Source organism: Panthera leo, chromosome B1 (assembly GCF_018350215.1).
Source record: "Panthera leo isolate Ple1 chromosome B1, P.leo_Ple1_pat1.1, whole genome shotgun sequence".
NCBI lineage: Eukaryota > Metazoa > Chordata > Mammalia > Carnivora > Felidae > Panthera > Panthera leo.
In genome coordinates, this window is record NC_056682.1 from 128,814 (window position 1) to 152,064 (window position 23,251).

Here is a 23,251-nt window from a genome sequence, read left to right on the forward strand (position 1 = left end):
ATGTTTTCAGCTATTATTTCCTCAAATAAATTTTCTGCCCCATTTTCTCTTCCTTCTGGGACTCCTACAATATGAATACTATTATGTTTGATGTAGTCACTGAGTTCCCTTAGTCTCATCTCACATTCCAGAATTCTGTGCTCTCTCTTTGGTTCAGTGTGATTAATTTCCATCACTCAGTTTCGAGGTCACTAGTTTGTTCCGCTGCTTCTTCCATCCCTCTGTTCATTCCAGCAAGCGTGTTTCTCCTTTATTGTGTCCTCAATGTCTACTGTGTTATATCATTGTCAGGGGTCTCACTGTTCTACTCATTTCACAACTCCAATGAATATCCTTATGATCATTGCTTTAAATTCTTTATCAGGTATGATACTTATATCTCTTTGGCTTAGATCTCTGGCTGTGGCTTTGACTAGGTCTTTCATTGTGGATAAACATCTCTGTGTGTCCATTTTGTCTGTCTCTCTGGCTCTGTTTCTCTGTGTTAAGAAAGTCATCTGTGCCTTCTGACCTTGAAATTAAGGACGTTATGAAGAAGAGGTCCTGGAGTCCTCAGCAGTACATGTCTCCATTTACAGGACCTGGATATTCAGGAGGATATTGTATGGGTATTGCTCACGGCCTTCAGTTGTGTCTGGGTTACTTTTCCTTTCAGTGCAGATGTCTGCACTGATTGTGTGCCTGTTGTGGGCTGTGCCTGCTCTCAGTGGTGTTAGTGGGACCCAGGAAGGCCAGTTGTGCAGTGTTATGCACGCTGGGTAACATGGGAGCAGGGCAGGAGTGTTAGCAAAATTGCACAGGACTACTAGCACTATTCCAGGTTTCCCGATATGCTTTGGTGGCTGGGGGCTGTGGACTAGCGGTGGAAGCTAGGGGCTTGAGGATATGCACAGAGCTTGTCAGTGCCCGGGGACATGTGGCTGGGTGAGACGGATGAGGGTGCCTGGATGTGCACAGCTGGGTGAGGTGCAGATGTGCACAGCGTGCTGTGGCAGCTATGTATGCAGCTTGTCGGAGAGGGTGCCCTTGTGGTTTTAAGAATGTTTGCCCTGAGACCAGCAGGCGTGCTGTGGTGAGTTCCCCAGTGAACCCTTGGGACTGGTGCACTGCTAACGGGTTAGGTAGCAAGTGTCTGTGCAGCCTCACCCTCTGGTGGGTGCTTCTATGCTTATTCTGGGAGGCTGGGGGAGAAGAATGGTGCCTGATAGCTCCCTCATTGTTGGAGAAGTCCTCCAACACACTCAGGAATCAGCATGAATACATCTGTCTGCTGTAGCCTCAGTATTGTGTAAAATGCCATGTTTAGATTGCCTCTCTACACAGGCAGGGACCTGGCTATCACTCATCCCCCTGGATCACCCAGTGCTGGGTCAGCTGACCTCCAAAGCTCCATGATCTAAACTCAAGTGAATTCAGCCCCTCTGGGTTTTAATGCCCAATGTTATGGAGATTAGTCTTCCCTGTGTCAGCCTCCATGCATGATGGCTCACTTTCTCTCCCCCTTCTGCAGGCAGCCAGCCTCCACCTTTCTTACCTTCCTAACCTTTCTGATGCAGCTTCTCTCTGTTTAGGTGTGGAGTTTGTTCTGCGAGTCTTTGGATTGCTCTCTGTTTCATGGACTTGGATGTGGATATTATGTAGTTGAACATATGGGACAGGGTGAGATAAGGGTCCGCTACTCTGCTATTATTAATGTTTTAAATGTCTTATTATTTTGGATTTTTGAGACATGGGCAGAAAGACTCATATCACACATGCACTTCAGGATTAGAAAGGAACGTTCCCACATTTGCTTCTAGTGTTTTGAAACTCTCTTTAATAAGGTATAATTTACATATAACAAATAGCCTCAAATTAAAGGGTATGATTTGATGAGACTTGATCTCATGGGTACAGCACCATGAAGTCATATGGTTTCTCTCTAAACCTTAAATCTTGATCCCTTTGTGTCTAGCGCTAGTGTTGCTTTTGAAGTAAGATATATATATATATATATATATATATATATATATATATATATATATATATATATATATATATAAAATTTACATTTTCAGATATTGCCCATGTATCTGAATGCCTGCACTGGAGTACCTACCTCCTTTTCTGATAGACTGTATTCCCGTAAGTATTGCAGTTGGTCAACCTTTGGACTTTATCCTGTGTTGTATCTTCAGTCTGTTCACTTAATTTCATTGCAGTTCTTCAATGCTGAGGGATTCATAATTGGATTGATTTTCACTAAATGGTACGAGCTGCAGTTCCAGTCATGACAGAAAGCACGTGCTTCCTGTGTAAGGTACTCAAGAACAAGGCAGATAACCTGGGAAGTTGAGCTAAGAATGTCACTCTATTTGCCAGCCCTCTTCCCTTCCCTGGGAGACAAGGATCTCTTTTGGTTACACAGAAATGTCAGTGAAATCAGCAGAGAAGGGTCCCTTCTCTTCGGTTCGTCTCTCAAACTCCCTGTCACTACCTTCTGCCTGTCCCTTTCCCTGACTCAATCCCCCAAACCCACTGCTCCACTCCAGCCATGATCAGGGTGTCCTCCAGCTGCTGGCCTCTGCTCTGGCCATCGCTCAGTGAGGAAACTGCAGGAGGATTATGTAGTTCATGGGTCTGATCAAGAAATCTCTACTCCTCAGAGTCTTCCTACACGTGGTGCTGTCTGTGGAGACCTGGCATCCTGGGCATGGGTCTGACCCTCACTCCTCTTCACAGTCACTGCTGGTCATCCTTCTCCACCATTTCCACCTTTTCCACCTTCTCCACCACTCATCCTTCTCCACCATTAGAACATAGCCATTTCCTAAGGACAGATACCTGTCTATCTGATCCCAAGTCACCATGGAGTCAGGGAATATTTCCAAAATAATTGAGCATAAGCACCCCATCAATCTAGATATAGGAAGTTCCCATCACCCCGGAAAACTCCCTTGGGCTCCCCTGCACAAAGGGTGATCTTGCTTCTATCCTCCATCACCACCATTTCTGCCACTTTGTTACCTGTGTGTACAGGAACCCCACTGTGTGCACTCGATGGGGGAGTGAGAGTAGATGGTCCCAGAAGCAGACGCTGACACAGAGACAAAACAATGAAAGGTGGATTAGGGGACAGTAGGAAGGACAAACTGGAGGGGACATGATGGGCAGGGAAAGCATTTAGGTAGATCTGACATCTTCTTAAAATGTGTATATAATCACCATAGTCTGTCACCGTGCACAGTCCTCTTCAAATTTCAAGAGAGTTGTCCTATAAGGCAAAGAGATTTTGGTTTATTTCCCTGTGATCTTATGTTTTCCTACATGCATTCTGTCTTCTGTAGTTTATCTGCGGTATCAAATGAATACTTTAGTGTGTGGCTGCATCTGTGAGATTACGTGTACTAGAAAATGATTGTCTTCAGATCTAGGTCTCTGAATGTACACATTCTCATGATTATCTTTTCTTTCATTGTGTGACAAGGCCCAAATTTTAATAGAAAAATGAGGGACATCGTCTTATTTTTTAAAACAGTGATTCCCACTCCCTGAGCTAACAGCCTTAGTTTAATGAACTCCTGTGACCATCTTTTTTGGAGGATCATTGTGTGGAGATATCTTAATTGAAACTGTGAGAAGCGTGAGGGGACACTTCCCAGAGATTTTGCAGATGCTTTATGCACTGAATGTCTTCTTTTTCTCTTGTTCTTAGAAACAAATATTATCCCTGTTTTCACAGATAACACAGCTGAAGCTCTGTGTAGGTCCCACTGACAATTGGTATTAGGGCTGAGACCGCAGGAACACAGGCAAAGCCTCAGGATATTGTGAGAGAAGTTTGAGGAGATGCAAAGCTGTAGTCAGGGTGATGACAGGGGCCCAGCAGGGGTGGCATCTGGCCAGCCCTGAACTGTAGGTTGACCCAGGCTGAAGGCCAATGCAGGCACTCAGCTGATCTAGATTCAGTCTCCACTTTGAGTCTCACTGAGGGATATGAACTTGGGCATACAGCATTTTCATAAGACCAAGTTAAATTCCCCATATCTCCAGAGTTTTTCCCCCCACAAATATCCAGAACCTTCAGGAAAATCCAGGGAGACAACAATCTTTTTAGATGACTACCTGCGTGCACTTTGGCAACACACTGACATTTTGGAGATGAACACTGCATTGTGCACTGAGCGATCCCACATAGCGGTTCTGTATGGACCTCACACTCCCTGCTCAGGCTGTGGCCAGGAATGACCTCCAACTGCATCTCGCTGACCCCAATACCCTCCTCTCTTGCACCTCCTCAAACTCTGCTTACTGTGCTCAACTTCCCTTCTATTCCTGTATGATGCAAGGTTCCCCCGTTTTTGCACTGGATCCTTCACTGGTGTTTCCATTATGGTGATCACAAGGTCTGCATCGTTTAATGACTGTCCCTCTTTCACACAGGAAACCTGATGCTCTAAAAGTTAGGGGGGCGCCTCATTCTTTACAGAACTCAAAACACTGTGTCTCCAAAATACGCACCAGTACTGCTGATAAGTCTGCTTTTGTGTAAAACATCCTCTTTCATTTGACAAGAGAAACATATAGCTCACTGTATTACAGGGACATAACACTGCCCATTGTATGTATGTCCTGAGAAACTTGAGATATGCTACAGTGTCCTCAGGCAGTTTGTAGTTGGATTGCCAAGACCTACAACCATCGCTACATCATTGCCACAAAGTCAATCATAAAGAAGATGAATATACTTTACCAGCCACTCATCCAGTTCAGGTCATCTTAACAAATAGAGTAGGTGGAGGAGCTGGTAGAGGAGGGGGATGTGGCCTATAGCCCATGACTGGTGGTGAAGGGTGGTCCATGGGGTATAGCCTGCAAGGCGATCCTGGGAAAGGACCAGGCCTTCTTGCATACAAAATACCCTGCGGAAAAGAAATGAGAGGTATGTTCATAGGACCAAACAGAGCGCCAACACCAGCAAAAAGTGGACACCCAAAGAAACAGTGCTCATATCCTACTAGCTTCCCCACCACCAGGTTCCAAGAGAGCAACAGCAGCGCCAAAATCTCTACCCATACTTTGGGTTCCACTTACAGCTTTGGGGTGGGGAATGGATGTGATTGGGATAAACTAGTGCCTCCACGTGTCTGGAAAGGTAGAAACAGCAAGGGTCCTTTTCCTAGAAGATTTATAGACTGAACCCCAAATTAACAAAGTAACATATTCCAGATAGGAAGACATCTGTGTCCAGGATCACCATCCACCCTTCATCCCGCTCCACCACAGAGGCTGTTTATGGTGTATCTGAAGAACTACAGAATGAGAAGGAATGACAATGCCAGTGTCCACACATGGAATCATAGCCCTCGTGGCTCAAAGCTCTGCCTCTAAGCCCCTGCCTGTGCCCAAACTACTTCTGTCCCGACAATGGGTTCTCCTCCTCTCTGCAAGTGCTATCCATGGGCACAGAGACACATGGGGAGATGGAGATCCTGAGGGCCTGCAGAGGACCTGGGAAAGCATGTTCTTAGAGAAACGGGTAACCTATACATGTTAGTTGGTTTCAGCTAATTTATTTTACTTCGGAGGTACTTCTCAGCTTAAGTGCAGTACACTTTGCAGGGTAATTGTGTCCTCTGGAAAAATGAGCTGAAATTCTAAAAGACAAAATTAACACAAATGCACTTTGATGTCTGGTGTAAGTTTCCATGTTTTAGCTGTACCTGTGACACAGGACACGAGAGAACGTGCTCATGTGAACACAAGTGAAGGACACGGTGGGGACTTGCCACACAAGTAATTTTGAATTTTTTCTCTTCACAACTTAAGTTTCAGTGCATGTTTTCTATGACAAATATGCCACATCTTATAGTTCAGAGTATTTATGCCCAGGGCACACCTGAAGGGATTCTGGGCAGCATGTTTACCAAAATGCTGATGGGTATGAAATTTACTTTGTCTAAGACCATTGTAAATGACACATACAAAAATAAAAGTTGGAGTGAAGGGAGTTCGCCTTTTCAAGTTGTAAGGATACCCACAGATTTTTCTGACCACAGTAAAACCCTCAATAGAAGGAAACAGGAGGGGAAGAAACAGCAAGAGCAATGATTCCACATTGAGGAGATCCACAAAGAATGAGGCAAGGTAGGAGACTTCCAAGTGGAGTGTGGTGTCATCCTCCTTGATTTATTCCAGGAACACATTGGAAAAGCCCTATGGTCCCCACCCTTAGGCACGCTTAGCTGCTCAAGTTACCACAAACAGATGCCAGGTGGAAAACAGGGAAGCCCGAAGACTCAGGGGTAAAGGTTTTGCATTTGGGAAAAAAACAAAAACAGCAGACCTACCATACAACACACAAACCAGAGACAATGGCAGGAGAGTGTCCTGTACAGAAGTATGTGGCTGTCCATAAAGACTTAGAACTGAAAAGGGCCACAGAATTTACTTTGTGCTTCTTGGTGGTTCTGGCAGAGCCAGTGTTGATGTCACTCTTAGGTGTGACACCTGTTTCTGGACCTGCAAAAAGCCCTAGAAGGGATGGAGGTTTATTCTGATTTGAGTAGACTGTTTGGAGATCAAAAAGAAAACACCCTCCCCTCATACTTCCGACAACTTAAACTCTTTGCCCCAGTCAGATCCCAAATCACATGCACAGGGTATCCCACATGCCTCCAGTGATCCCCAAGAAGAACTTGAAGAACCATCCTGTATAACTTGATGAACACCCCTAAAAGCCCTGATTCAGATGTATTCATCATTCGTCGAACAACTATGGATGGCTTGGGGCACAACTGGATGGACATACGTAACGTTGTACCTCAGGCCTCACAGATTCCAGCACGTGGACTGTGTACAGGGCATTTCTGCTGAAGCGCTCTGTCTGCTTTTCTGCATACAGCCCCATTCCTTCTCCACAAGAGACACCTGTACCAACACATGGTGGGGGGAAATGACAAAGATGAGATCCTAAGAAACTTGAGGAATGTGGTAATGGCAACAGACACATTCCCCTTGCATCACAGTGGTCTGTGGTACCGCCTCTGCACCTTGGCCCAAGACTTAACAGCAACAAAAATAAGGTGAGTGTGTTTTACAAGTCAACTTCTAGTGCTCAGATCATCTTACCAAGTGTTGCAGGTGGAGGGGTTCCGGGTGGCCTCAGGGCTACCAAGGTTCAGGAGGTGGATGTGCCTAATAGTCCATGGGGGCGAGGCATGCAGAATCGTCCAGTTAACAGAGATCCCCAGGATCCAGACTGCCCTGCAGAAGTGACAGCTATATCCATATGCCAGAGAAGAGAACCAATACCAAAAGCAGCTGTAACCCAGAGAAGAATGCGTCAGCACCTGCCACATTCTCTGCCACCAGGATCCAAGAGAGTAGCATCACTACCTGAAAACTCTGTCCCTGACACTGGATACCACCTACAGCTTGGGGTAGTAGATGCAAGAGGTTAACCTATGGCCACCACACATCACTGCCCAGGTCTGCGGAAGTAAAATGGCAAGTGTCCTGTCCTAGAGGTTTAACAGAAGTAATTACAGACTAATGAAGTAGCATTCTCCAGACAGGCAGCCATCAATGTCCAGGTTCACCCTTCATCCCTCCTCGATGGCGACTCCAGATGCTCTGCTTTTGCTATATTAAGAACACAAAAAAATGAGTGGGAATAAACAACTCATATTCTGCTCATGGAATCACAGCCACTCCTGGCAAAAAGTTCTGAAGCCTGACCCTCACTGTGCCTCCTCTGCTCCTCTCCCTGAGAAAGGAGTCTTCCCTCTTGAAGTGTTGTCACAGGCCTCTGAGACCTCTGGGGAGTGGAGGATGCCTGGAATCTTGTAAGGAATGAGAGTCTTCTGTGAGGAACACGTTACTTGTGGTGAATGTCTACAAAGCTCAGATGTGTTCATCTTAAATCATAGGGAATTCTGACTTTAAGCATACTACAGGACACAGAGTAATTATGTGCAACAGAAAAAAAGAGGGAGAAATTCACATAACAGATTTTATGCAAGTGTTTTGGTATAAAACTCCTGGTATGTGTCATGAGACTGTATCAACTCTAATTGTGACGGGGGACACAACCAGAAACTGCTTATAGAAACACAATTGAAGGACACAGTGTTCAAACAATGTTTACCTAAGGTATAGCTGGAAGGATTCCAGACAAATCATTTACCAACCAAGACGGGAAGGTGATGAGTGATGACATTGACTTTATCTAGGACCACTCTAAATGGCACAGGGCACAAAATATAAAGTTGGAGTCATGATGTCGTTTCTAACAGATTCATCTCCTAGCCAGAATCAAGAAAGGAAGACGCAGCAACCACACTGTTCCCACAGAGGTGAGGTCTCAAAGGGGTCACCCAGGCCAGGAGACTTCTGTTTGGAGTGTGAGGTCATCCTCCTCTCATTATTTCCTGAAATTCATGGAAAAACCTTAATGTACTCAGTCTGTAAGCGCTTTTGGCTTCTAAACTTACCACAGAAAGCTGACAGACTAAAAATTGAGAAGCCTGTGGGCCCCTGGGTTGAGTGTGCACTTGGAAAACAAAGAACAAACAGACATATAACACAACACGCAAAACGAGACAAGGCCGGGAAAGCGTGCTATACATAAAGATGAGGGTTTCCCAAAAGAATTACAACTGATAATGGCCCTTGCATTTACCTTGTCCTTGTCTGCATTCTTGGTACAGTCAGAGCTGCTGTAACTCACAGAGGTTTCAGCAGTTTCTCGATCTACTAAAGACCCTAGAAGGGACAGAGGTTTATTCTGCTTTTAGAGGACTGTGCAGAATGAAAACAATCCCTCATCTCATTCCTCAAATATCTTAAAATTTCCCTACACTCAGGTCCCTGACCAGAGGCAGAAGGTATCCCACATGCCTCAGGTGACCCCCAAAGATAAGGGGGAGAACCATCCCCTCACCTTGATAAAGACCTCACGGTGCCCTAGTTCATGTTGTTTCGTAATTAATCACATAACTGTGGACAGGTCAGGCACAACTAGCAATTTAGAATTCATCAGTAAAACAGAGGTTTCTCAGTAAACCTCATGGGAAATCACGATTTTATTACAGATCAAGAACAAATATGAGGATGCTTGGATTAAGCATCCGACTTTTGATTTTGGCTCAGGTCACGATCTCATAGCTTGTGAATTCAAGCCCAGCGTTGGGTTCCTCACTGACAGTGTGGAGCCTGCTTGGCATTCTGTCTCTGCCTCTCTCAAAATAAATAAGCATTAAAAAAAAGAATAAAATTGAGAATACTGGTTTGGTGTATATCCTCAATGAATCCTCAAGAAGAAGTGCATTTCTTCAGACTTCAGCAAATTGTTCAATCTCTCAGCTTATCTACAAGCTGTCTTCCACATGAGAGCAGTTGTTGTATAACGAAAGACTAATTTTACACTATTGAGAAAAGGAAAACTATGAGAATTTAGCAGTGAAGCTGCAGAGTTGCACTGATACCATCAGAGGACTAAGCTAAGCTCTATGGAACTTGAATTTAGGGATGTAGGGCTACAGTTCCCCAAAACAAACAAAAATAAAGACCGTTAAAAATAGTGAATAAATGACCTTCTTCTCAAATAAACTAAAGTCTTCACATTGAGTCTGGGTGGGAAGAAGGATGAGGCCCATGTCCTGTCATCCTTTCCAGGCTCTTCAGACAGGGGGATTCTAGAGGAGGTGGGAGGGTCACAGTCAGAGGAGGGGCATGAGTTCCACCAGTCACAGGGACAAGTGCCTCACTGCCTGCGGCACCAGAGGAGAACACCCTTCTGTCACCCCTTCAGACCACCTGATGTCCTTAGTGCTTGTGATTCTTTCCAGACCACACGATGATCATCAACAGGAACAGGCTGCACAACAGAAATTAAACTGCGGCACATCACAACATGCTCCTTACCTCTCCTTGGAGGGTTCTGCGTCTCTGGTCTTGCAGCCATTGGTTTCTGCCTTGTGTATCCCTCAGGCAGCCTCTTTGCTCCCATCCCGTTCAGTCTTGGATACAGAAAAATAATGGACTTCTATAAGAGTTGCAACACCACGTCGTCTACTAGACAACAAACAGCGCGGGTGTCATCCCTGGAAACACCCATAAAAACACAAGTCAAATGACCACACCTGTATTTCAAGTTAGTGACCTCCCTGCCCTGCTCCGCCATCTTCCTGTCCCAGATCTGAGTCTTGATCTGGGGGAGAAAAAACACATCTACCTTCAGTCGTGTCAGACTGTGCACCAAAGAAAGTGGAGGAAACAAGAAAACACTTACCTAGTTGTCCTGAGCATTCTTCTCATGAACTGCGATCTGAAAAAGCCAACAATGAAAAGCCCGTGGTTAGGGATTCCAAGGGCCACTACTCTCACCCGCATGAGGTGCTAAGGGTTCAGTATGTCAGGCAGAACTCAGGTTACATGGTATCTAAAGGTGAGCTCTGCCTGCTGCAACTATTCCTGTGTTTGTTCAATTTGTTGCCTGTGAGTTACAATTGCTCTTGTCAGATAAGGCCCAATATTGGGTATGATTTTAAATAATCTGCCCACGTTCCCAACAACCTCATATCTGTCTCCTGATACAATTTATTCTTATACATGAAACACTTTGCACATGATTATCAATGTACAGTAGGATCAAAGCTATTGTTACATCCTTTCCCTACTCATTATTCCATTCCCATAGGGTTCAGAGTTCATAGAATTCCTTCCCATTTTCAATCTTTCCATAACTCATGTGACAAGTGTCTGTTATCATAAAGCTCTATTCTTCATTAACTTATATCCTTACCATGTTTCCCAGGGTTGCAAAGACGAGGGCCATGAAATGGCACTATCATGTTGAAGGATATGATTCATCGCATGACACACTGTTTTCCTATACATTGTGACAATTGACACCACCCCCAAGGAATGTTGGCATGGACAAAGTTTCCACACAGTCTGCCCACTACTTGAGATCCGCAAATTTTCAGACACTCAATTGTTTTGTTCTTTCTAAAACTTACCTTTTTTATCTGTTAATACTCTATGCATATGTCCTCTGAATTTTTGTTTATATTACTATGTTGACTTTAAACATTGCAAAAAAGATTAAAAACAAAAAAATGAACAGTGGATTCATGAGCTGTTGGTAATTCGTAGCTGAACTCACTTGTACTTGTTTATTTCTTCTGTAGCTATTTTCTTTTTTTAATGTTTATTTATTTTTGAGACAGAGAAAGAGCACACGCATGGGAGGGGGAGGCAAAGAGAGAGAGGTAACAGAATCTGAAGCTGGCTTCAGGCTCTGACCTGTCAGCACAGAGCCTGACACGACGCTTGAAGTCACAGACTGTGAAATTATGATCTGAGCTGAAGTTGGACGCTTAAACAACTGAGCCACCCCAGTGCCCCTTCTGTAGCTATTTTCAAGTTTTACCTGCAGCTGCCAGCTGATTCTTCTTTGCCGCCGGTTCAGTGTCATTTTCAGCTTCCTAAGATGGGAAAGATATATACACAATAAGGAGGTCCAGAAGGTCGAGAAGATCCCCCTTTTTACCTCCCAGCACTCTTGAAGGCCTATGCAAATATCCCTTCCCCCACCTCTCCCATAAGTGCACCGACTGACAACCCAATCAGAGAAATGAAGTGAACACCCCATTTAAGTTAAAGAAAATTAAACTTCTGTCTGCTGCCACATCTATGCTATGGGAACTGTCTTTCTAGTTTTCTGTTTCCTCTCCTTTATCATAAAGTCATCAAATAACATTGCACTTTGTGCCTTCCCAGAGTTGGTCTTTTGTTTGAGATGGTGAAGACTCATTTCATCAGTGAGTGAAAAACCATGTCTGGCCAACTGTACCCATTAGGATGAAGCAGGGGATCATCACTAGTCTTAGACTTCCATGGGGAGCCCCAATTCTCAGGCCGAAAGTTGTACCATGACACAATCACCCTGAAAGACGACCTGCCAGGATATGGCTTCACCAACATTGCAGCTCACTCCCAGACATCGCTAGAATTCAAGATTGCAACCCCTGCCTCCACCTTCACCTATTCTGGTGGAGGAAAAGGCCAATCTTAGAGCAACAACATCTCCTGAAATACCACCTGATATGAAGTGTCACAGTCTGGGTTTACTTCCAGGAAACAGATTTCAGATGGAAAACTCTCAACTACATGGAGCCAAATCTACTTTAACAAGACTCATTCCATTGATATTGAAGGCAGCAAAAGGCAATGCTTGGCAAGGCTGGGTGGCTGTGTTGCCCTCAGACTAATTTGTTTGTGGTGTTGATTGAGACGGTTTCAACTTGACATTGATGTTCTCAAGAATCACATGCAAAATTGAAAATCTCTTAGAAACAGACACAAAAGCACTAGACAGAGAAAGTCACATGCATTTCCTTCTGGCCCCTCAGGCAGTCCTTCAGCAAATGCCTGCTGGAGTGGTTGTAATGTAGTGGCTCTGTTGTAAGGGGTTGAAGATAGAGAGGTGGCCATGGTGCTGTACCCACTCACAGAAAGAGCTTATGAATTAACAAAAACAAGATGCCAGTGAGACAGAGCAGGTGCTAACCCCAGGTGTGGGAAGGACTAACATAAAGGTGAGTCTCCAGGGAAGAGAAGGAAGACTTCACTTTCCAACATGAGTGAGGGACTCTAAAGTCCCCGATATCCTCCTGAGAACAAAAGGAAATACTGTACAAGGGAGGAAGCGTGTGACTGAATGCACCAAATATCTAACAACCCCACGAAAACACACAACACCAAGATGGAGAAGAGGCAAGCCCAGGACAAAGCCAGCCTGGCAGTTGGACCCAAACTCCCTAGAACTCATTTCTGATATGGGGGACATACATTTGAATGGCAAAGAAGCTGGACAACTTTATGGGCACAGACTTAGAAGTAAACAAGTGTAGTTCAGGGGTGGCCAGCAAAGATGAGCCTTAGTGAAGCTGCGGGCTTTGGTCAAGACTCAGAAAAGTTACACTAAAAAAATCAGGGGACAGGAAACAACTTGACTTTCTTAGGGATTGGGCCTGCAGTGAACAATCTCACTGGCAGAATGGATATAGGGATCCAGTACTTCTGGCACCCCTACCCACTTTCCAGAAAGCAACTTCCATTGTTTCTCCAGCAAGATAATTCAATTTTTTCCCCACATATTTTTGACCCATGTCTGGTCCTGAAGAAAAATGACCTAATTGCTGGATGACAAAACTGTGTGATGCGATTGAAACCTATAGGACAGTGTAGGTGGATCCAGAGTGGATCCAGGTATCAACGTTATTCATGATGGTACCTTCCCTCTTCCACCCCAAATACATGACCCAATGTGTGACAAGCACTTAGGACAGAAAGAAAAATGCAGGTTACATTACAGAAAGCAAGATAGGAAGGGCAGGCACAATTCTACTAAATGTATTTGGCAAAAATGCTCTGGACCCATTTCCAAAAGAAATACAATTATCTCTACTGGCCACCACGTTCTCTCATACAACGCAGTCCTTGTGACAGTTCTCACATGAACATCTTACTTTTCTACATTTTTTTTTTACCGTTTACTCATTTTTTGATAAAGAGAGACAGAGCGTGAGTTGGGGAGGGGCAGAGAGGGAGATAGAGAATCCAAAGCAAGCTTCAGGCTCCGAACTGTCCGCACAGAGCCCAACATGGAGCTCGAACTCATGGACCGTGAGATCGTAACCTGAGCTGAAGTCGGACACTCAACCGATGGAGCCACCCAGGCGCCCCATCTTACTTTTCTGTAGGCACTTTTCTTTGTTCATAAAATTCTTCCAGGTTATGTGCTTTCTCCTTCAGCTGTTTAACTTTTGTTCCTTTGTGGCTTTCACAGACCTCAATGCATTACACTTGTCTTCCAATACCTTTTTATCTTCTGGGGGAAAAAAAAAAAGGTGTTTTCTCAATAAACATGCACATGACCTGAGTCTTGATTTTGGTGAGACAGAAAAAGGGCAAGAACCATGAAGGCATAAAGGTATTCTTTCCCTTACCAATGCAAAGTCATTGCCATCATATGGGGATTTCTCCCCAACAGAAAATATACCTTCTAGTTGACGGTTATTGGACCTCAAGGTTCTTAGCTCTACATCCTCGAATTCAATATTTGCATCTTGTGGTTAAGGCAGATATGAGGAAAGAGTTTCACGGAAAACTGATCACACAACAATTTGTACCTCACACAGCAAGATCGTGCATTGCAATGAACAAACACCTTGAGGCATGAATATAACTAGAAGACAAAGATGGTGGAAAATAGTTCATGTCTAACAACTCATAAATGGCTTTCTTAGTGGTATACATATGTATGTATGTATGTATGTATGTATGTGTTTATCCCCCCATTCACATTGAAAATTCACTATTCACCATTCAGGGAGAAAGAGACTATGGAGCACCTGGGTGGCTCAGTAAGTTGAGCATCAGACTTTTGATTTTGGGTCAGGTCATGATTGTAGGATCATGCGATCCAGACATGTGTTGGGCTCCACACTGAGCATGAATCCTGCTTAAGATTCTCTCTCTTTCCCTCTGCCCCTCTCCCCCACTCTCATGACCTCTCTCACAAAAAATTTTTTAAGAATTCATAAGGAATAATTTTAAAAAAAATTTAAGGGAAAGGATTATACACATTGGCTATCACCCTTTTTTTCTCAACTATAGTTGGGTATTTTGTACATATCTTGGAGGGCAGAGTTGAATGATGTGATAATTACCTAGTTGTGAAAATAAAAGATAACTCCTAGTCCTTGAAATAGCAAAACTCATCTTCGTGGTCCTATAAAATTCCAGCTCATTGGTCAGAAAGAGGTTTGGATCCCAGAGGCCCACTCTCCACTGTGGTAAACGGCAAGCAAATATGCTGTGCTCACTTCAGCCAATGAACAAAAAGCCTCCAAAGCCAAATTACAGTAAAACTCAGCAGTAAACTCTTATCACTTATTGATTCTTCTCATTTCTTTCTTTCTGAGTTTGGTAGCAACTTCACTTTGAAGGATGTCATTTAAAATTTCATTAAAGTGAGTGCCTGGGTGGCTCACTCAGTTAAGCATCAGACTTCAGCTCAGGACGTCATCTCGTGGTTTGTGAGTTTGAGCACTGTGTTGGACTCTGTGCTGACAGCTCAGAGCCTGAGGCCTGCTTCGGATTCTGGGTCTCCCTCTCTCTCTGTCCCTACCCCACTCACGCTCTGTCTCTCTCTGTCTCTCAAAAATAAATAAACATAAATAATTTTATGTTTACTTATACTCAACAAATACAAAAAGATAGAGATCATACCGTGCATATTTTCAGACCCAACACTATGAAACTCGAAATCAACCACAAGAAAAAATTTGGAAAGATAACAAATACTTGGAGACTAAAAAACATCCTACTAAAGGATGAATGGTGGAATGCAAGCTGGTGCAGCCATTCTGGAAAACTGTATGGAGGTTCCTCAAAAAACTAAAAACAGAACTACCATATGATGCAGCCAGTACAGTACTAGGCATTTATCCAAGTGATAAAGGTGTGCTGTTTCTAAGGGACACATGCACCCCCATGATTATAGCACCACTATCAACAATAGCCAAAGTATGGAAAAAGCCCAAATGTCCATTGATGGATGAATGGATAAAGATGTGGTGTGTGTGTATAATATGGAGTATTACTCAGCAATCAAAAATAATGAAGTCATGCCATTTACAACTACATGGATGGAACTGGAGGGTATTATGCTAAGTGAAATTAGTAGTCAGAGAAAGACAAATCATATGACTTCACTCATATGAGGACTTTAAGAGACACAACAGATGAACATAATGGAAGGGAAACAAAAATAATATAAAAACAGGGAGGGGTACAAAACAGAAGCACATACATAAATATGGAGAATAAACATAGGGTTACTGGAGGGTTTGGGGGGGGATGGGCTAAATGGGTAAGGGACACTAAGGAATCTACTCATGAAATAACCCTTGCACTATATGGTAACGAATTTGGATGTAAATTGTAAATAATAAAAAATAAAATTAAAAAAAGAATGAATGGGTGAACCAAGAAGTTAAAGAGAAAATTGAAAAGTACATGGAAGCCAATGAAAATGATAACACCACAACCCAAAACCTCTGGGATGCAGCAAAGGTAGTCATAAGTAGAAGTTTATAGCAATCCAGGCCTTCCTAAAGAGGGAAGAAAAGTCTCAGATACACAACCTAACCTTACACCTTAAATAGATGGAAAAAGAACAACAAATAAAAACCAAATCCAGCAGAAGACAAGAAATGATAAAGATTACAGCAACAATCGATGCTATCAAAACTGAAAACAAAATCAAAAACAAAAAACAACAAAACCTCCCCCACACACATGAAAAAAACAAACACAGTAGAAGAGATCAAAGTAACCAGAAGCTGGTTCTTTAAATAATTAATAAAATTGATAAACCACTAGCCAGTTGGATCAAAAAAGAAAAAGGAAAGGACCCAAATAAATAAAATCAAGAATGAAAGAAGAGAGATCACAACCAACACAGCAGAAATACAAACAATAATAAGAGAATATTATCAGCAATTATATGCAATAAAATTGGAAATCGGGAAGAAATAGACAAATTCCTAGAAATATACAAACTACCAAAACTGAAAGAGGAAGAAATAGAAAATTTGAACAGACCCATAACCAGTAAATAAATTGAATTAGTAATCATAAATCTCCCAAAAAACAAAGCCCATGGCCAGATGGCTTTCCAGGGGAATTCTACCAAACATTTAAGGAAGAGTTAACACCTATGCTCTTGAAGCTGTCCCAAAAATAGAAATGGAAGGAAAACTTCCAAACTCTTCCTATGAAGCCAGCATTACCTGGATTCCAAAACCAGATGAAGATCCCACTAAAAACAAGAAGTATAGACCAATTTTCATGATGAACATGGACGCAAAAATCTTCCACAAGATATTAATCAACCAGATCCAACAATACATTTAAACTTTATTCACCACGTCCAAGTGGGATTTATACCTAGAATGTAAGGCTGGATCAATATCCGCAAAATAATCAATGTGATTCATCACATCAATAAAAGAAAGGACAAGAACCACATGATGCTCTCAAAAGATGCAAAGAAAGCATTTGACAAAATACAGCATCGTTTCTTGATAAAAATTCTCAAGAAAGTAGGGATAGAAAGATCATACCTCAAGATCAAAAAAACTATATATGAAAGACCCGACACTAAAATGCTCAGTGGGGCAAAACTGAGAGCTTTCCTCCTAAGGTCAGGAAGAAGACAAGGATGTCTACTCTCGCCACTGTTATTCAACATAATATTGGAAGTCTTAACCTCAGCAATCAGACAACACAAAGACATAAAAGGCATCCAAATTAGCCAGGAGTAGCTCAAACTTTCATTCTTTGAAGTAAGCATGAAACTCTGTGTGGAAAACCCAAAATAGTCCACCAAAAAACTGCTAGAAATGAACCATGAATTCACCAATGTGGCAGGATATAAAATCAATGCACAGAAATTAGTTGCATTCCTGTACACAAACAATGAAGCAACAGAAAGAGAAAACACAGAATCGATTCCATTTACAATTGCACCAAAATCATAAAATACCTAGGAATAACTCTAACCAAAGAGGTGAAAAATCTATACACTGAAATCTAAAGAAAGCTTATGAAAGAAATTGAAGATGACAAACACACAAAAAAGAAAAACATTCCATGCTCCTGGATACGAAGAACAAATATTGTTACAATGTCAAAATACCCAAAGTAATCTACATATTCAATGCAATACCTATCGAAATAACACCATCATTCTTCACAGAGCTAAAACAAACAATCCTTCAATTTGTATGGAACCAGAAAAGACCCTGAATAGCCAAAGCAGTCTTGGAAAAGAAAACCAAAGTAGGAGGCATCACAATCCCGGACTTCAAGCTATATTACAAACTTGTAATCATCACGACACTATGGTACTGGCACAAGAACAGACACTCAGATCAATGGAACAGAATAGAAACACAGAAATGGAACCACAGATGTATCACCAACTAATCTTTGACAAAAATTAAGAATATCCAGTGGAATAAAGACAGTCTCCTCAGCAAATGTCCTGGGAAAACTAGACAGTGATATGCAGAACAATGAGCCTGGACCACTTTCTCACACAAAATGACTCTCAAAACAGCCGAAAGACCTAAATGTAAGATAGAAAGCCATCAAAATCCTCAAGGAGAAAGCAGGCAAAAACCTCTTAATGTTGGCCTCCACAACTTCTTACTCAACACATCTCCAGAGGCAAGGGAAACAAAAGCAAACATGAACTATTAGGACCTCATCAAAATAAAAAGCTTCTGCACAGAGAAGGAAACAATAAGCAAAACTAAAAGGCAACCAACAGAATGGGAGAAGATGTTTGCAAACGATATATCGGATAAGGGATTAGTATTCAAAATCTATAAAGAACATATCAAACTCAACACCCAAAAAACAAGTAATCCGGTGAAGAAATGGGCAAAGACATGAGCAAACACTTCTCCAAGAAAGACATCCAGATGGCCAACTGACACATGAAAAAATGCTCAACATCACTCATCATCAGGGAAATACAAATCAAAACCACATAAAACACCCCCTCACCCCTGTGAGAATGACTAACATTAACAACTCAGGCAACAACAGATGTTGGCGAGGAAATGGAGAAGGACGAACTCTTGCACTGCTGGTGGGAATGCAAACTGGTGCAGCCACTCTGGAAAACAGTAAGTAGCTTCCTCAAAAAATGAAAAAGAGGACTATCCTACAACCCAGCAGTTGCACTACTAGGTATTTATCCAAGGGATACAGATATGCTGTTTCAAAGGAACACGTGAACCCCAAAGTTTATAGCAGCACTATCAGCAATAGCTAAAGTATGGAAAAAGCCCAAATGTCCATCGATGGATGAATGGATAAAGAAGATGTGGTATATATATATATATATATATATATATATATATATATATATATATATATATATATACACACACACACACACACACATATATACATATATATATGCATACATATATGTATATACACATATATATACCATATATACATACACAATGGAGTATTACTCAGCAATCAAAAAGAATAAAATCTTGTCATTTGAAATTATATGGACGGAACTAGAGGGTATTATGCTAAGCGAAATTAGTCAGGAAAAGACAAATATCATAGGACTTCACTCATATCAGGACTTTAAGATACAAAACAGATGAACATAAGGGAAGGGAAACAAAAATGATATAAACACACGGAGGGGAACAAAAACATATGAAACTCTTAAATGTGGAGAACAAACAGAGGGTTACTGGAGGGATTTGGGAGGGGTGATGTGCTAAATGTGTAAGGGGAATTAAGGAATCTATGCCTGAAATCATTCTTGCATATTATGCTAACTTGGATGTAACTTAAAAAAATAAAGTAAAAATTAAAAAAAAACTAACAAGTAAATAAAAGACTTCCCCACAGAATAATGTTGAAAACTCTGAGTCAGTCATGAGTCCCCACTAAGCTTTGTAACTAAGTGGTTCTCTTAATTTCCCTACTTTCTCATAAATACAGACCATGTGCTCTGACACAAATCTGCGCTTGCCCTGTCTCAAGGTTAGCAGAAAGAAAATATTGTCCTATGACTTGGATTGTTAAAAGGAAAAGAAAAGAGGAAAGAAAATTCATTTGAGATAAACCAACTATTTCTCATGATGGAAATCTACATGATTACTTTCGACATAATGTACTGCATTTGTTTCTGGCTGACTTTGCCTAAATTAGTGAAGCTTTTTAAATGACAAAATATTGCACATTTCACTTAATCACACACACACGTGCACATGCACACACACAATGCACACACACACAAATAGCATGAAACAAAAGTGAATATGATATAAATGCAGTAAGGACATAAAAGATTATTTTTCCTATAAAATGTAACATAACTGCTTTGGAAACAGTTTTCCATTTGATAACTTCACAAGCAAATTTAGGTTGACTTCCAATTTATTAAGCATTTTCAGAAATACTATTTTTAATAACTCTAAATACAAATGGGATTATGGTTCAGAAAGAGGGTATTCAGAAATGTTGCTATCTGATCCATCATTTCAGTAAAAGTACAGTCAGTGAGGCTGTATCCTTGACTCAAAATCATGTACCATTTGTGGAGGGAACCACAGAAACCCTTCTCCAACATAACTATTGTCACCCAGGAGCTGTAATTTTTTTTTTTTATAAAATGGAATGTTCAAACTATCTTTATCATGACTCCATTCTCTGGATTTTTAAGTCCAGGTCAGTTCTAAAATGGTCTTAATTCATATGCCTCAGGTTATTTATCTAAATCCTGAATACCCAAATAAAAGAGATCTCAAATTAATTTTTTGATCATTAAAGAAAATAGGTCTACAACAATGACATATACCAAACCTTCCTAGCTAATATAGTATGCTTATCTCTTCCAAGTTTCTAAAAGATAAATGCTTGTATTCAGCTTAATGGTCAACTTGATATATGATGGGTTCCTAGGAAAACAACAGTAATTTATGCTTGGAGTTTCAGGTTGTTTCTTTGTTCCAACCAGCAGTCACTATAAGTATGTTACTGTCTACAGATTTATCCTAGACCTATTTTCTATGTTTTAGTTTATATTTGAGAGAGACAGAGACAGAGACAGAGACAGACAGTGAGCATGAACCAGGGAGGCACAGAGAGAGGGAGACAGAATATGAATCAGGCTCTAGGCTCCCAGCTGCCAGCACAGAGCCCAACATGGAGCTCAAAATCATGAGCAGTGAGATCATGAACTGAGCCAAAGTCAGATGCTTAACCAACTGAGCCACACAGATGCCCCTAGACCTATTTTAAATTTGCAAATTAATATCAGACTCCAAAAGTATTGACTATTATCTAAGCCTTTAGCTCATTCACAAGGTGCATTTACTTTGAACAAAATTAATTTCAATAAGATGCCCTAGTCTTCTATTTTTAAGAGCTACACAGACATAGAAGCAGAAACCAACAGATTCCTCATACACATCTTAAGAATCATCTCTACACCCCTGTTACCAATTTAAAAGAACCATTACATGGCTACTTGATCAACATCCATAAGCTCAGGGCAATGGTTTGGAAATGCCAAACAAAACCAGAGCTCAACATGTGTAAGGAGTAACAACATGACCTACATTATTTCCATCTACATGTTCAAAAGAAAACTATTAATAACTGCTTTCCCATCAATTTAATAATTGCACAACTTGCATGAATGCAAATTTAACATACTTTTTAAACCAAAGCTCATTCTGAAACATAAAATCTATGCAAAAAAATCCTAAGTTCTATTTTAAACAATCAGCTGCATCCAAAGAGAGAACAATACTCTCTTAATTATAAATAACTGACTTTCAAAGACTACGATGGTTTCACCAATAGAGCTCAGGCATGTTATCAATAACACATGGTAAACTCTTACAACAAAAGCAATGACCTTTTCCTCTATATTTTATGATAAAATAACAGCTATTTCCTTGACATTATGAATTCATTGTATAATTCCGACCTCTTACAAAGGAAACAAACTCTCTTAGTACTCTTAGTGGCTAAATTTTGCAAAGGGAAGAATACATTTAGATAATCATTAAAGATAACAGAACTTGCAGCAGTAAAAAATTAAAGGATATCAGATTCAAATTCAACCTGTGGGTATAATTACTCAGATTCTAAACTTAAACCCATTTCCTGAAATGTGACATAAGCTTTACAGGTACAATTGCATATAATATATCAGGCTGAAGTATGGCTTTCCCTGTTCATCTTGGGGACAGTGTGGTAGATGAAAAAAAATGGGCTTTGGAGACTATGAGAACAAATTATCAGAAGGACAGCACTTACTAGTACTGTGATCTCAGAAACATGACCTACTCTCTTTTGAGCTTCAGATTGTCAATTTTCAAAATGAGAGTAATCATACTTACCTCACCTGGAGGGCATGATGCCCATGCTAAGGATGTAATTCCAGTGCCAGCCAGGAACTTGGAGTATAGAGGTAGAGGGAAGATGCAAGCCTATACAAATAAATAAACAGTTATAAATTGGGCTAAGGGCAAATTGGGATTAGCAGTGAGTGAGCAAATAATGGGGACAAGGGCATACAGGAAAAAAACCCATGTAGGTAGTGACTAGGTACAACAGACAGAAACCTGTTATGGAATGAATTTGCCCCCAAAATGCATACGTTGAAGTCTTAACTACCCATGTGACTATACGTGGATACCAGATCTTGAAAGGTAAAGTGGAGGTTCAAATAGCTCATTTTGGGGGAAGGACCCTAATCTGATAACTGGTGTCCTATAAGAAGAGAATGGGCACCTACAAACACAAAAGGAAGACCCCGTGAAGACAGTGGGAAGGAGGTCGTCCACCAGTCACGGAGAGAGGAGACCCACCCTGGCCACACCTTGATCTAAAGTGTGAGAAAATAAATAAATCAATTCCTGTTGCTTAAGCCACCCAGTCTGTGGTACTTTGTGGTGGCTGACCCAGCCAACTAATACAAAATCCCAACATTTACTCCCTCAATGAATAGTGTTTGAGCCTTTGAAGAAGTCTGGCACTGTTCTAGGGCCCTGATGAAACACCCTAAACAAAGCTAGTTTGGTCTTTGGACCCCATGGAGCCAACATTCTGGCAGGGACTGAAGCAGGCCACAGACAGCAAGCAAGTAAGAAAAACAGATGATGCCAAGGACGGGGAAGAAAAAGAATGCAGGGAAGTGATATCAGGTGTCCAAGTCTGAGAATGAACAGTTTTCAGTTTTAGATAGAGTGCTAGCAGAGACCCCACTGATCTTCTCTGAGCAGATGTCAGAGCAAGCATCATGGAAATGATGGAGTATGTCATGTTGGCATATGGGAGAACATTCCGGACAGAGAGTTGAAAAGTGAGTGCAAAAATCTGAAGCAGGAGTATGTATGTGCCTGACGTCCTCAGGGAGCAGGGAGGGGTCACTGTGGCCACAGACCAGTAAACAAGGGGAGGGGAAGAGGAGATACCTTCAGGCAGGTAGCAGAGTCTGGGGAGGGTAGCACCTGTGTGGTGCACAGTTGGAGTCAGGCGTCTGGAGACATGAAGAGCTGGGGGCAGTGCATAAAGACTTGGAGGCCCCAGCTGCTGGTATATAAAAGCCTGGGGCTGGCTGAGATCACCCCAGAGTAAG

At 41.7% G+C, this 23,251-nt stretch overlaps 2 long non-coding RNA genes across 2 annotated transcripts; both read right to left on the bottom strand.

Moving 5' to 3' along the window:
- Positions 1-2,083: 2,083 nt before the first annotated feature.
- On the bottom strand, positions 2,084-5,233 carry LOC122217296. Its single transcript, XR_006201381.1, has 4 exons — positions 4,733-5,233; positions 3,205-3,253; positions 3,007-3,076; positions 2,084-2,211 (listed from the first exon to the last, which is right to left on the bottom strand). It is a non-coding gene; the product is annotated as an uncharacterized LOC122217296 (long non-coding RNA).
- A 1,500-nt stretch (positions 5,234-6,733) lies between these two features.
- LOC122217295 lies at positions 6,734-22,128 on the bottom strand. The gene is made up of 6 exons (XR_006201380.1): positions 22,011-22,128; positions 13,742-13,879; positions 11,417-11,471; positions 10,274-10,309; positions 9,907-10,085; positions 6,734-7,245 (listed from the first exon to the last, which is right to left on the bottom strand). It is a non-coding gene; the product is annotated as an uncharacterized LOC122217295 (long non-coding RNA).
- Between the last annotated feature and the right edge of the window lie 1,123 nt (positions 22,129-23,251).